General features: G+C 37.3%; 1 protein-coding gene across 1 annotated transcript in view; it reads left to right on the plus strand.

Moving 5' to 3' along the window:
* The first annotated feature begins 82 nt into the window (after positions 1–82).
* The window catches only part of ATP6V1A (ATPase H+ transporting V1 subunit A), a 58,219-nt gene continuing 43,304 nt past the window's right edge, over positions 83–14,997 (plus strand). The window contains exons 1-2 of the mRNA XM_061194192.1: positions 83–166; positions 699–863. The gene's annotated coding sequence lies outside the window, so the exon portion shown is untranslated. The remainder of the gene's footprint in view (positions 167–698; positions 864–14,997) is intronic.

The following is a 14,997-nucleotide window of genomic DNA, read 5'->3' on the forward strand; positions in this document are numbered from 1 at the left end:
CCCCTCTGCGCGCCGGCGCGTCGGCAGCCCGGCGCGCAGCCGCACTGCAGGCCTCCGAGTACCCTTCCCCCTCCACTTGAGGACCTCCATCTTTCTGCTGGGCTCTGCCTTCCGGTGTCATCTTCCTCCTCCCATCCCTTACGACGCAACTTGTGGGGCTTGCCGGGTAGGCCTTGGCGGTAAAAGCCAGATTTTTCCACCCCTCCCTCACCTCTCCCATTTCAACAAGATCAGTCTTCCCCGACCCTGGTCTTCCCAGCTGGTAGTCTCCAGTATGACCTTCAAACGCTCCTGTCTCCTAATAAGATTTTATAAAGGTGGTTCCTCTAAATGTAAAGAAGCCTGTGGGAGACTTAAGTAAATTAGTGCATTTAAGACAAATAGGTGTAATTAACAATTGGCCGGATAACTTGGCTTCCGTCCAGCTCGTTTCGGTTTTGATATCACGTGAGGGCCCCAAACCCGTAAGCCTGGGATTTTGCCGGCGGGCCCCAGGGGGGCGGAACTCCATCGCCATTTCCGGCCCCTAGACCACGGCGTGAACGTCACTTCCTTAGCAATGCACTTTAGCCCGTTCCACCCACGCCTTCTACGTTGCACTTTACAACATAATCTTTGCGGACATTTTTGTTTTGTTTTTGTTTTCCTAAAATCTAATCGCAAGAAAATTAATGTTCAAACGATCCGCAAAAATACAGGCGCCGGAGATGCAGCAAGCCCGGTTGGGGAGACCAGGGCGGAGCCCGGGGTCACGTGACTGTTTAGGCCCGCCCCCCCCTCTGCAGCTGAAGACTTCCCCTCCCACAGTGACAGAGCCTCTGGGTAGGTGATCGGCACAGTTTCTGGACCTCGCGCCCCGGCAGGTGAGTGGCGACCGGTAACCGGTGGCTGGTTGGGATAGAAGAGAAGAGGTGGGAGGAGGAAGAGAAGAGAGAGTGTGAATGGTGGCCTCTGCTGTCTCGGGCTTCCCCCCGCTGTCATCCTGCACCGGCGATGTCATTTCTCCAGTTATCTTGACACCCGCTCCCCCACTGTGGTCGCCCCTGCAGCCTAGGAGTTCACATGTCCACCTTTCCCGGGGCTGGGGGTGAGTGCGGCCATTATGGTTCCCCTTTCGAGTCTTTGGGGCTTTGGGTAGTGGGATTGGTTCAGGCATTCTTCGGGGTCTGCAGTAGCCTCCAGGTCTCAATCCCCAAAGCCTGTTCTTTGGCAGAGGCCTTGTAAGGTCTTTACCTTCAGCCCCGGGCTGGGGAGCGGGGAGATAGGAAAAACCCCGGAGGCAGAGGCGTCTCCTGTGAGACAGGCTTGGGAGAGAATGTCACCGATGTGGCCCTCACTGCGGAGTCACCGTAAAGCTTGCTTCCGAATGTGTATTCTCAGTTAATTCTGAGTTTTTATCTGACATCCCTGCGAGAGGCGTTTTATAGATGTCCACAAGCTTTGAATGGATCTGGAAGGGTAAAAGGTGGCCGTTTACCTTTCTCTTCTCTGACTTAATGGTGCAGAAAAGGAGAGGCCAGTTGAAAGAATAAATATATACTACCTTCAAAACAGGAGGTGTTGGTAATGCGACAGTCTAGATTGAATGGGGAGGCGTTGAAAGATGGTGTTGCGGTGTCATGATCTGCAGGAGACCCAGGCTAGCTTATGGAAAAGTGACCTCCCTGAAAGGGAAGTAATTCTTCAGAAACTCATTGGGCTGGAAAGATAATTAAACCAATGTGTTTGACCACAAACTTAAAGGTAAGGAGGTTAAGTCGAGATATTGCTGACTTCATATTTTCTGCCTTTGACATCCTCTTGCCATTTCTCCCTAAAATCCTACTTAATTGCCACTCCCAGTCAGTTCCTGGACTAGTGGTAAATTTATGATAAGTAGCATTTGTATCCCTCCTTAGCTTTCCCCATTTGTAAAACTCCGGGTGACCTCTTCAGATTTTGATGAACTGTATTTTCTGAAAGTGCAGAAAAGATTGTTTAGGTTTTTACCCAACCCAATGTACTCCCATTTCACATGTAATATAGTAACCAATGTTTTGACCCCAAACAATGTGCCTTAGGGAAGAGTGTTTTTCTGTTTGAGGTTAAACTCTTGTTTATACTGCAAACTCAGAAAGTCCCTTGGTTCTTTTAAATTGAAAGGCCTTACAGAAATTACAAATTTGATTTTTAAAATTTAAATTACACTTTTTCTTAATCTGAAAAAATTATATTCTTAGTTAAGCCTTAGAGTTTTCTAACCCATGTCATTGAAGAATCCATTAAAAAGACAGCTGAAAAATGAGGAAGATGGAATCATTATCGTTGAGTGGTGGGTATGACTGACTTATTTTTGTTTTTCTGGTATCTTCCAAATTCTCTGCAATAAACTGGTCTTATTTTGTTAAGGGGGAAGTTAAAATTATAGAGTAATATCACTTTAACAAAATGTTTTACAGTAAGTTCAAAATAGAGAAACTCGCTTATTGATGCTCATTACTAGAAAACATAACCTTAAAGATCTTTCTTGCTTTCTCTAACTAATGACGAAGGCCACTATTATGATTTACAGTTTTAGCATTTTGTGCACATAACCTATATTGGACAAAAGCACTAATTTGTTTGAGATGTTTTTGTATCGGTATGCTTGCTACCGATATAAATATAGTTTTATCCATTAGTTTGCTCCAGAGTGAGGTTCCCTGATCACTAGAGGAGAGAAAAATGTAAGCAGTGTTGCTTCATTGCCCAGGTAACATTCCACCAAATAAGAGGAATTCTTGAAGTCCAAACCAGTCCTGTCTGGGTGAGACCAAAATGGGATAGAGAAAACAGGCTAAAAAGGATTGAGTACTAGAGAAGAGAATGTCAATGTGAAAGAGGTTGAATGAGTTTGCAGTTTTACTTCGCAATTCCCCTGATTTTAGGGAACTTACAAAAGCAGTAATTTAGACCACTAATGAAATCTGGAAGATTGGCAGCAGGAATTGGTGACTAAATTGCTACTAAAGTTGAATTTGAAAAAGCGCTTTGACGTTATACACGATTTACACACACAAACAAGTGATGTGAAGTGTGGAAACCATTTCTGAGACTAGCTTTTTATCAATCTATGAGAATTATATGCAGAAATCTTTTTTTTTTTTTTTTGGCCACGCCACGTGGCTCATGGGATCTTAGTTCTTAGTTCACCGACCAGGGATTGAACCCCCCCCCCCCCCCCGCCCGCAGTGAAAGCGCTAAGTCCTAACCACTGGGCCACCAGGGAATTCCCTATATGTAGAAATCTTAACATTCAGTAGAGAATTGTGCTGTAGTCCAACATAAAATGGCACACAGGGGTTTTTGTGTTTGGGTCCCTGACACCTCTTGTGTGCTTACTCTGAGGTCTTTCTTATATGTCACTGCCTTTGTAGATTATGGCCACCACCAAGATGCTTTCTTCCTCTGTGGGCAGAACTAGGCACTCACTTCTATAGACTACTACACAATATTTTCTATTCTTCTATTTTCATTTCTAGCACGTTGTATTTAATTACTGTTTGCTGGGCTGTTCCTTAGTAAACTGTAAAGCTCCTAGGAATTCAAGGACAGTGTCTCTGCTGTTGTGTCTTTAGCACCAGGATGCTGAAGTACTTGATAGGCATTCAGTAAATTGTTTATTGAATGAGTGTTTGACAGTTGGACAGGGAGATTAAACTACTTTTAAAGTTCTTGCAGATCATAGCTCCTACTGAGTTTATGCACTAGGTATTAGCTTTCAAATATAAATTGTTAATAGTAACCATCCAAATCATGGTCAGTAGAATAGATATAAACCTCAGATGGACTTTATTAATGTAGTGATAAACTTATTTTCACAACATATGTGTTTGCATGATAGGGAAGGGAAGAGGAGTGAGTTGTGTTTATTGAAAAAAGGGGCACTGTACAGGCTACACGTGATATAGCCCTAGACTAAAAGTCAGAAAATCATCATTAAGTACTGCCACTTTAGCTATATGCTTTTAAGTAAAGTTGGGGATGGGGGCTTATGGTTTGATACTTAGGAAACTTTCTATCAAGGGTATTATGATTTCAAGTGAGATAAACCCTAGGTAATCTATGTGAAAGTATTTTTAAAACTAAGTGGTATTTCCTGATCCTATAGACCTGGGTTCAAGTCTGGCCTTACCACTTATTTAAGCTGTGTGACCTTGGACAGTTTACTTAATCTAAGCTTAAATTTCCTCGTGTTTAAATCTATGCCATAGATATTGTTAAATTAGATCATGAATGCAGAGGGCCTAGTACATACTTTGTACATTTAAAAAATTAACTTTGCTGATATCTAGTTTGATTTTATATACTGAATTTCTAAAGGAGACTTTTAGATATCCTATAAAATTGAGCAACAAGTTTGGGGTATGAAGTAAGGAGTAGAATTTGAAATGAGGCTATTACCAAAAAATAGCAAGAAAAATGTACTTCTAGCAAAGATTCTAAAATAGATTTATTAATAGGAGCTAAGAAATATCAACAGAAAGTCTATTATTTTGGCAACTGCAGTGACTTAATATTTTCTATATAAAGATTTTCCAGAGCTTGTGATCATTAATATGTGGAATCAATTTAAGGAAGTATTGTATTTAGAAATTATTATCCCTACAATGGATTATAGAAATATATTAAAATTATACCACCCTATAGAGGTGGAACTTTTGAGTTTAGCTTATATTTAAAATTTCTGCCTTTTATTCTAAATGTTTTTATGCCTTATTTTTATCCTCATTTGAAGTAGGCATAGGAATATAGAGAACACAATGGAGACGTGAACTAGAATAAAATTTTTCACTTCCTAGGTTGATGATTCACAAGGTTTGGTGGTTTTGTATTGGAAAATATCAGTAAATTAAACAATAATTGAAGTGTAGCTATCATGAGTTTATGTTTCACCTTAATCCTGAAAAAAATAACTCATTTGTTCTAAGGAAAGATTTTATTAAGAGATTATTGAATATTCTCTTTAATGTCAAGTTTTCTATTATAGTGAAATAAATTATGATCAATAACCATATTTTCCATTTAATTTTTCTGTAGAGACTTTAAAAATTTACTATTTTCTTTGTTTCCTGTTGTGAACTGAAAGTGACTTCGGTTTATATAAGTGTATTATTTTATATATATATAGTATATACATATTATATGTATAGTAAATACATATACATTGTGTGTGTGTTTATAAAGATAGCTGAAATAGATGTATATTTCCATAGTAATAAATCTTTATTTTTACCTGTAACTATTAAAGTCATCTTTAGAATTAGTTACTACTGTGAATAAAATTATTTAATGATTAATTTATTTGAAACGCCCCTTTATATTTGTTCGTAGTTAGCTCTGTTTAATAAATTTCACAACTGCACTTAGCCTTCAAAATTGGTGGTATTTCATAGATATTTTGAGATTTAGCCTATGATTTTTTTTGTTGCTATTTTTTTGGTGTCAATATTATGACTAGCTACTACAATAAAATTTTCAGTGTTTTTCTGAATCTTAATGCTATCTGTAGAAATGGTTGTTCTTTCGTTGACAAACCTTTTTAAAAATTATATCAACAACATGCCATGTTTTATTTCTTTTCTGAAAAATAGTTAAGCTTATTTCATTGAAAATAAAATGGGTAATGCATGATATAATGCAGAAGAGCTCCACATGTGCTTGAGCAATGAAAAACAACCAGACTTTGTTTTGTTTTAGTTATTTCTTAGTTTAATTCTTTTAAGTGTTTACTTAAAAATAAAATAGAGAAGACTAAATTAGAAAACACTTATAAAATTGAAGAAAGGGCATGATACAGAAACTGTATGTGTAGTAATGATTGTATATACATATTGAAAAAGATGGACAGAAATGCATCAAAATAAGTCATCTTAGATTAGGAGATTTAAGAAAGTTTTAAAATTTATATTTGAGTTCCTACAATCACTGTTTATTGCTTTGGGCAATAATTTTTTAATTTGGTATGGAGAATTAAGGCATTTAAATGATGATTTCTTCTTAATTACTTGGATATCCTAAGTGAAAATGTTTTTTGACTTATCCAGATAACTGAATACATTATTTAGGTTTATAGGTGCAGGTCTGTTTTTAGGCCTCTGTAAGCTCAGCAGAATTTTAAAAAGCAGAAGTAAATCCCAGCATATAAAAGAATTTAATACATGGTGAAGTGATATTTCAATCCAGTGGGAAGAACTGGGACATATATAGTAAATGTAACTGACACAGCTTGTCTGTCTGGAAGAAATTAACTTGAGCCAGTACTTTGCAACATATGCAGAAATTAGTTTCAAGATGGATTAAAAACTTAAATATTTAAAATAAAATATTAAAAATATTAATTCCTAAAATTTTTTTATATATACAATCTAGATGTAGTGATGAACTTTTAAACCAAGATAGGAAATCTGAAAGTCATAAAAGTAAACATAGGTGTATGAGAACACATAGAAATGAAGAATTTTTCAATGGCAAAAATAGAGGACAAAAGCCAGGTTGAAAAAAAATTGAAATATGTATGACAGATAGAGTTAACATTTGTCAGAACTTTTACGTATTAAGAAAAAGTCCACACAGTAGAAACATGGGTAAAGCATATGACCAGAACTTCAAGAAGAGAAATCCAAACATTCAACAAACTTATGAAAAGATGTATAACTTCACTAGTAATCAATATACTAACAATGAAAATTTTTTTCTGATTAGCAGAAATTAAGTGGTAAACTTACTGCTAGCAGGGATGTGTGGTAAAGGATTTTCTCATAAAATGCTAGTGGAGATGTAAATTGTTAACAGTTTTTTTGGTAAACAATCAGACAATATCTGTTAATATTAAAAATACATATTCTTCCATCCAGCAATCCCACCGTATGGACTCTTTTCCTTAGAATAAAAACACCAGTAAGTAGCAAGTGTTCACGTGAATGTCGATTGAAGCAGTGTTTGAAGTAGCAAAAACCTGGGAACAAAGGGAATGCCTGTCAGTAGGGGTATTGATATATAACTTATAGATTTTATGTTTTTAAAGTCCATTAAAAGTAGGAGTTAAATCCATACTGGTGAATCGAAAGGATTTCCAAATACATCCTAAAAGGATCCATCATTTATCTTAAGTGAGAAAGGCAAAGTTTAGAGAAATATATGTAACGAGATCCCATTTTTGTTAAACAGCTGAAAAACACCATGAGTTTTGTATGTGCCTATATGATTGTCAACACTGGAAGGAGGAAGTAAGCAAAAGAAAACAGAAAGACAAAGAAAAAAAGGCAGGGTATTCACAATAACACATGCATAAAACTACATGTTTGTGCATATCTGTACAAGTTGAATTGCAGAAAGGATAGTCACCAAAATGTATGTTTAGTGGTTACCTCAGTACATGGATGGGCATTTTAGGTGGTTTTTATTTTCTTACCCTTTTCTGTATTAAGTGTTTTTATTTTTACAATGAACATGTAGTGTTTCTGTAATTAGAAAAAACTACCTTTTTTAAAAAGAAGGGACTTCCCTGGTGGCGCAGTGGTTAAGAATCCACCTGCCAATGCAGGGGACATGGGTTCGAGCCCTGGTCTGGGAAGATCCCACATGCCACGAAGCAACTAAGCCCGTGTGCCACAACTACTGAGCCTGCGCTCTGGAGCCGGCGAGCCACCACTACTGAGCCCGCACGCCTAGAGCCTGTGCTCCGCAGCAGGAGAAGCCCGCGCACCGCAAGGAAGAGAAGCCCCCCGCTCGCCGCAACCAGAGAAAGCCCGCGCACAGCAATGAAGACCCAACACAGTCAGAAACTAATTAATTAATAAGTTAATTAATTAAAAGTAAAAGATCTGTTAGGGCAAAGAAGGAATTAACAAAAGGAAGTATTCCATTTGAAATGGCCAGAAATGGCAATTGTCAGATTTTTTTTTGTCTTAATTACTTAGGTATCTGAGGGGAAAGTGTATAAATTACCCTGCTAATTCCATAAATTCTCCTTAATTTTGTGTATGTGATAACCCGTGGGCATCCAATAAGAAGTTGTCATTAAAAATGTACAGGAAAGTGATAGGCATTACCAGATAGGGTTACAAATTTTATTTTTGGTATGGATATTAAGTCCTCCAGAAATGTTTTCTGCCTTGGGGATAATAGAGCATATTGCACAATTATGGGTCTGTTACCTGACGTAGTCATATGACGGTCAGCATAAGGGAAAGTCCACATTTGGGTTTTGGCGAATAAAAAAACTAGATACAACGTTAACTCTCCTTAGAAAGCTTCAAATAAGAATGCCTGTAAAGAAGCAAAATTAAGTTATTTAATACTTGATTTCAGTCCTTTTAAGAATCTGAAATTAATATATCATTCAAAGCCGTAATAGAAAATAACAGAAGCTTTAGAGCAGCGGTCCCCAACCTTTTTGGTATCCGGCACCGGTTTCATGGAAGACAGTTTTTCCGAAGGCGGGGTGGGTGGCGGCGGGGGGGGGGGGGGGGAGTGGGGGAGGGTTCAGGCGGTAATGGGGAGCGGCAGATGAAGCATCGCTCGCTTGCCTGCCACTCACCTCCTGCTGTGCGGCCGGGTTCCTAGGGGTTAGGGACGCCTGCTTTAGAGTGAGATTTGTTGCATGTTTAAAGCATTTGTATTTGTTTCTCATGTTAATATTTTTTGTTCCCCCTTATCAGTTTTACTAAATTATGTATATGTTCTTTATTGTAAACTGTACACATTTTTCCCCTCCAGTTTTATTGAGATATAATTGACATACAGCACTGTATAAGTTTAAGGTGTACAGCATAATGACTTGACTTACATACATCATGAAATGATGACCACAGTAAGTTTAGTAAATATCCATCATGTAGATAGAAAATTAAGGAAAGTTAAACAAATTTTTTTTTCTTGTGATGAAGACTCTTAGGATTTACTCTCTTAACAACTTTCATATTTAACATTCAGTAATGTAATTATATATCATGTTATACAGTACATCCCTAGCACTTATTTATAACTGGAAGTTTGTACCTTTTGACCACCTTCATCCGGTTACCCCTCCCCCTGCTCCCTTATTTCTAGTAATCACAAATCTGATCTCTTTTTCTATGAATTTGTTTGTTTTCGAAGTATAATTGACTTAAAGCAAATACTATGTTAGTTCCTGCTACACAACATAGTGATTCGATATTTCTATACATTTTAAAATAATCACAATAAGTCTAGTTATGACATGTCACCATACAAAGATATTACATACTTATTGACTATATTCCCTACACTATACATTTCATACCTGTGACTCATTTATTTTGCAACTGGAAGTTTGTACCTCTTAATCTCCCTCACATGTTTCTTTCCTCCCTCAATCCCCTTCCTTCTGGCAACCACCTGTTTGTTCTCTGTATCTATGACTTTGTTTCTGTTTTGTTTTGTTTGTTCATTTGTTTTGTTTTTTAAATTCCACATATAACTGAAATCATACAGTATTTGTCTTTCTCTGTCTGACTTATTTCACTAATACCCTGTAGGTCCATCTCTGTTGTTGCAAATGGAAAGATTTCATTCTTTTTTACGGCTAATGTTCCGTTGTATGCACACACCACATCATCTTTATCCATTTTTCTGTTGATGGACACTTAGGTTGCTTCCATATCTGGGCTATTGTCAGTAATACTGCAGTGAACTTAGTGGGGTGCATATACCTTTTCTAGTTAGTGTTTTTGTTTCCTTTAAATAAATAACCAGGAGTGGAATTGCTGGATCATATGGGAGTTCTGTTTTTCATTTTTTGAGGAATGTACAAATTCCTTTTGAAAAGAGTTGGGATATATGTAAATAAAAAGTAATTTTAGAGTAGTATTGAGAGGCAACATAACAAGCAAGGAGGTTAGGGGTGTAGGTACTGGAGCCAGACTGGCTCAAACCCTGGCTCTGTTACTTCTTAGCAGTGTGACTTTGGGGAAGTTTCTTTTATGTTTCTGTATTGCATTTTTCTCAGCTTTAAAATAAGGATATTAAGAGTATATTTATTTCATTAAGTGTTGTGAGGATTAAATGAATAATATAAGAAAAGTGATTAGAACGACTGTTACATAATAACAGCCATGTACATATTTGCCATTATTATTTAGTTACTATCCTCTTTGCTCAGTTAATTAGGTATATATAGTAATTTTATCACTTGGCTTAATTGGTTTAGCCCTCATCGAATCACTCAATATTTTTAACTAAGTTGAATGGATAATACATGTACCAATACAGTAAAATTTTTATATTCTACATGTGTGCGTTTTCTCCCCCTCTCTCCATCCTTACTCTTTTTTTTCATGTATTTGTTCACAAAGGTAGCATCTTGTCATGTTATTCCCGGGCCTTACATTTTTCATTTAACAATGTTACCTTGGAGATTTTTCCACATTGATACAGTTAAAGATGCCACATTCTTTTTAATAATAGTCTAGTATTCAGTTGTACTGATGTACCATCATCATCCTACACAACAGTTTTTTGAGAGTTTACTCCTGTATCAGGCACTTTTCTTGAATTAAGTCATGCAAGGCTCGCAACAACCTTATGAGATAGGTATTATTTTTATCCCCATTTAACAGATGAGGCAGTTTAGGCTTTGAGTGGTTAAATGCCCACCAATGTCACACAGTTCATAAGTAATAGGACTCTGGAGTTGAACCCAGAGAGTCTTTTTCCAGAGATTACTATCTTAACACCACAGCTCTCAGACTACTAAAAGTTATTTAACTGCGTAGTCTCCATATTAATGGACATTCCAGTCTTTTGCTGTAAGAAACAGTGCTGTAATAGATTATTTTGTTAATAGCACATTTTGTACACATAAAGTAAATTCCTAAAAATGGAAGAGGTGGGTCAAAGGATTTTGAATTTTGGTGGGTATTGCCAAATTATTGTCCAATTTAGGGATGCACTGAAGGTCAGGTGTGTCCTCAGTATTTTGCCAAAATCTGCCCATTTAGCTTGAGTCTTCGGGAAGCTGAACAGCTGAATGCCTTTAACATTTCTAGCATCCTTGAATTACGTGTGATCTACCATCATGTGATAGCATAGGTTACCCCATATCTAATCAGTATAACAGTGTCAGTATGAGAACAAGGTCTGACAAATGTCATGACGTTTTGTTACTTTCAAATAATGGTAAGCATTCTAGATATAACTTGAAGTGCTGTTTATGTGACTCATACATTGAAATTCTATCAATTGAAGTTTGAATGTAAATTATTAAAAGTAAAATACTACCGTTGTTAATAATTGTGAAAGTTGCTGATTTTATGTAGCAAAACAATTATGTTAGAGATCTCAAATAATACATAGGGAATCAGATTGCCAATTAATACGAACATTGAGAGTGTGATAGCTAGCTAAATGTAAGAATAACTGTATCTTGTGAAAAATGGGTTGTCACTCTATAAGTCCTAGTCTTAGGTAATGCAGAATCAGACAGTGAGGGACTATTAAGATGAGTTACAATAGCCACAAATAATTTTGAATATAACATACTTCTGTTCAGTGTGCTCTATTTCATTTGTTTCAAGAAAGAAAAGTATCTCTTATTAATCCAAAGAATAGGCTAAGTGACACCCAAACTCTTCAATGTGATCCAAAACAGACACTTAAAGTACAAAATGCTCAAGTCCCAACTTGGTACACCTGCAGTGCTTGAATGTAGATTTATAGTACCTGCTATTGTTCAGTGGTGTGTGTGTGTTTTAAATATGATCTCATCCTCACCCAAAGATGCTGTTGTATAAGGAGGGTGGGGGAAGTACCTAAAAATAGGCAATGATAAAGACTATTAATTCTTTATTATAAACTATTTCTACCTCAGAGAAGAATAAAACAACAGACAAGAACTCCCTCTACCTTCACCCTCCAAATGAATCATTGCACCATAGGAACTTTGATATTCAAAATATTAGAGCTGAGCCTGAATCTTGGAGGACAAACCCTTCTATGCCTCATGTCTCATGGCTCAACAGTTCAAGATAAGATTCCTAAATCCTCTCCCAAGATATTGCCATTAAGCCCTGTTCTGAAACAAAAATGAGTAAGTACTTTAGAGGCATTTCTGACTAATATACTCCTGAGCTGTTAAGGGACTGTGGAAATTCTCAGGATTTGCCAAACTTGACTGGACAAGTGGGTGCCCACACAGCCTTATCAAGAGCCACATTAGTTCATTCTAAACAGACAAAAGCTTGTGTGGTGGTTTTCAGCTGTTCCCCCTACAGTATTCCTAGGGTTAAGGTTCTCTTATTAGCATCATAGGCGTATATAACATCATGTAGTCTTCTATAACTGTTAGTTGACAAGTAAAAACAAAAGTGAATATGATGTGTTCTGTGTAAGCATTATGCCCTTACAGGAGTCATATTGTCAATACTTTGTGCTTTTTAAAAAAAGTTTTATTGAGGTATAATTGACATAATTGCAAACATATTTCAAGTGTACTGTTTGACGTTTTGATACATGTATACACCCATGAAACCATCACTACAGTCAATATAGTGAACATATCCATCACCCTCAAAAGAAATTTCCTCGTGCCTCTTTGTAATCCCTTCCTTCCATACCTCCCCACTGCCCGTCCCCAAGGAACCACTGATCTCTTTTCTATCACTATAGGTTAGTTTGTATTTTCTAGAGTTTTATATAAATGGAACCCTTTGCCCAGGGCGGGGGGGTCTACCTCTTACTTTTACATGTTTCAATGATGCATTTCTTTTTATTGCTGAGTATTCACTGTATACCACAAATGCCACAATTTGTCTATCCCTTCACTTGTTGATAGATATTTGGGTTGTGTTTCTGCTTTTTGGCTGTTATGAATAAAGCTGCTATGAACATCCATGTAGAAGTCTTTGTGTGGACATAAGCTTTCATTTCTCATGGGTAAATACCAAGGAGTAGAATGACTGGGTCATATGATAGGTGTATGCTTAACTCTCTAAGAAACTGCCAGATTGTTTTTTATAGTGGTTGTACATTTTACATTCCTACCAGCATTACGTGAGAGTTCTAGTTCTACATCCTTACCAACACTTCCTGTGGTCAGTCTTTTAAAATTTTAGCCCCGCTATGTATGGAGTGGCATTTCATTGTGGTTTTCCTTTGCATTTTCCTAATATTAAGCATATTTTCATGTATTTATTTGCCATTCATGGGTCTTCTTTGTGCAGTATATCTTCAGATCTCTTGCCCATCATTTTAATTGTGTAAAATTGTCCATTTTAGTCAGTTGTCCATTTCTGTGTGTGGTTGTATAGCCTTTTTTTTTTTAAATAAATTTATTTTTATGTTTTTGGCTGCGTTGGGTCTTCGTTGCTGCGCGGGCTTTCTCTAATTGCGGCGAGCGGGGGCTACCCTTTGTTGCAGTGTGCAGGCTTCTCATTGTGGCGGCTTTTCTTGTTGCGGAGCACGGGCTCTAGGCACGCGGGCTTCAGTAGTTGCGGCACGCGGGCGCAGCAGTTGGGGTACTCAGGCTCTAGAGCGCAGGCTCAGTAGTTGTGGCGCACAGGCTCAGTTGCTCTGCGGCATGTGGGATCTTCCTGGACCAGGGCTCGAACCCGTGTCCCCTGCACTGGCAGACGGATTCTTAACCACCGCACCACCAGGGAAGTCCCTGTATAGCCTTTTTGAGCTAATATTTGTTTGTAAAATTTTAAATAATAATACCAGGCAGAATAATGGAGACAAGATTTTATCTATTCTTTGTATAATTATTTGGTGTTCTAGCATTTATAACATCAAACAAAATAACCACTAAAACTATAACATTTTAAGCTTTTAACAAACATTTTTATTCTTTTAAATCAAAAGGTCATTCTATGATGGTAATATTTGGCCTCAGCTTTGGCCTCAGGTAAATACTGATTTTTAAAACCTTGGCCTTTGGGCATTAGGCCAGAATGTATATTCAGTGCACTTCAAAGGGGTTGTATCAGTTTTCAGTCAGTGAAGGCGTGTGCCTATTTCCCACACACCTTTGCCAGTACTGTCTCTGAGCAATATTTAGTAATTGCCTACTATGTGTCAAGGCGCTTTACTATCTAATTGGGGTACTCATTGAAGAAAGCAGGTGTGGTCCCTGTTTTCCTCACACTTAAAGTCTGGCAGTAGAGACAGACACTGAAAAATTCTGTTCCCAGATTTTTAATTACAGCAGTGGTAAATGCTACAGAAGAACAATATTGAAGGCTGTGAGCACATACCAGGGGGAACTGGAAGTTAATTCCTTAGCAAACCATACTATTGAAAACCTCCATCTGTGATTAAGTCCTTCTCTCCCCACAGCCAATTTAGTTAAATAAACCCTGGTTGTTATTAATCATAGAATACTAGGCAGACTGTTAGAAATGCAAATTTCTTGCCCTCTGAATTCAGTCTGTGGACTTTGACTGAAGTCATATCTTTAAATCCAGATTGTGAAGTGTTTTTTCACCTATGTATATTAAGCAGGGTTCTTTTCCTCTTTTGTCCCCAGTTTATGCTTTATGTCATATTTTTATTTTATTGCAGAGATTTTATGAATTCCTGAGTTGGAGGTAAACCTAGTTAGGGTGATGGTTCCTTTTAAACATTGAGTTAATAAGCCTTCGCACAGTTTGTGAATCTTCTTTCTTTTCTATCCCATCCATGAAATAAATGACAGGACAGATCCATTTGAATATGTAAGCATGATTTTATAACACAAGGTGTAGTAGCATTTTTACTGCAACACTGCTGATGCTGACTCTTCTCCTGTGTATATCATTCTCAAATACATGCATTGCTTGTGTTTGGCCTGCTCATGATGTGTTTTCTTGGCAAAGCAATCAAGGAAATTTCTCAGTTAACATTCAAAAGAGTGGTATGGTAATTGTAGGCAGTTTTCAAGAGAAGTTTCTAGGTATTTTGAGCAATAGTTTATTTTTAAGTAGTCGTAAAATTTCTGGGTTGACTGCTTTTGAAAGGGATAGTTGTCATACAAGACTG

The sequence above is a fragment of the Eubalaena glacialis genome, chromosome 6, assembly GCF_028564815.1.
Source record: "Eubalaena glacialis isolate mEubGla1 chromosome 6, mEubGla1.1.hap2.+ XY, whole genome shotgun sequence".
Lineage (NCBI taxonomy): Eukaryota > Metazoa > Chordata > Mammalia > Artiodactyla > Balaenidae > Eubalaena > Eubalaena glacialis.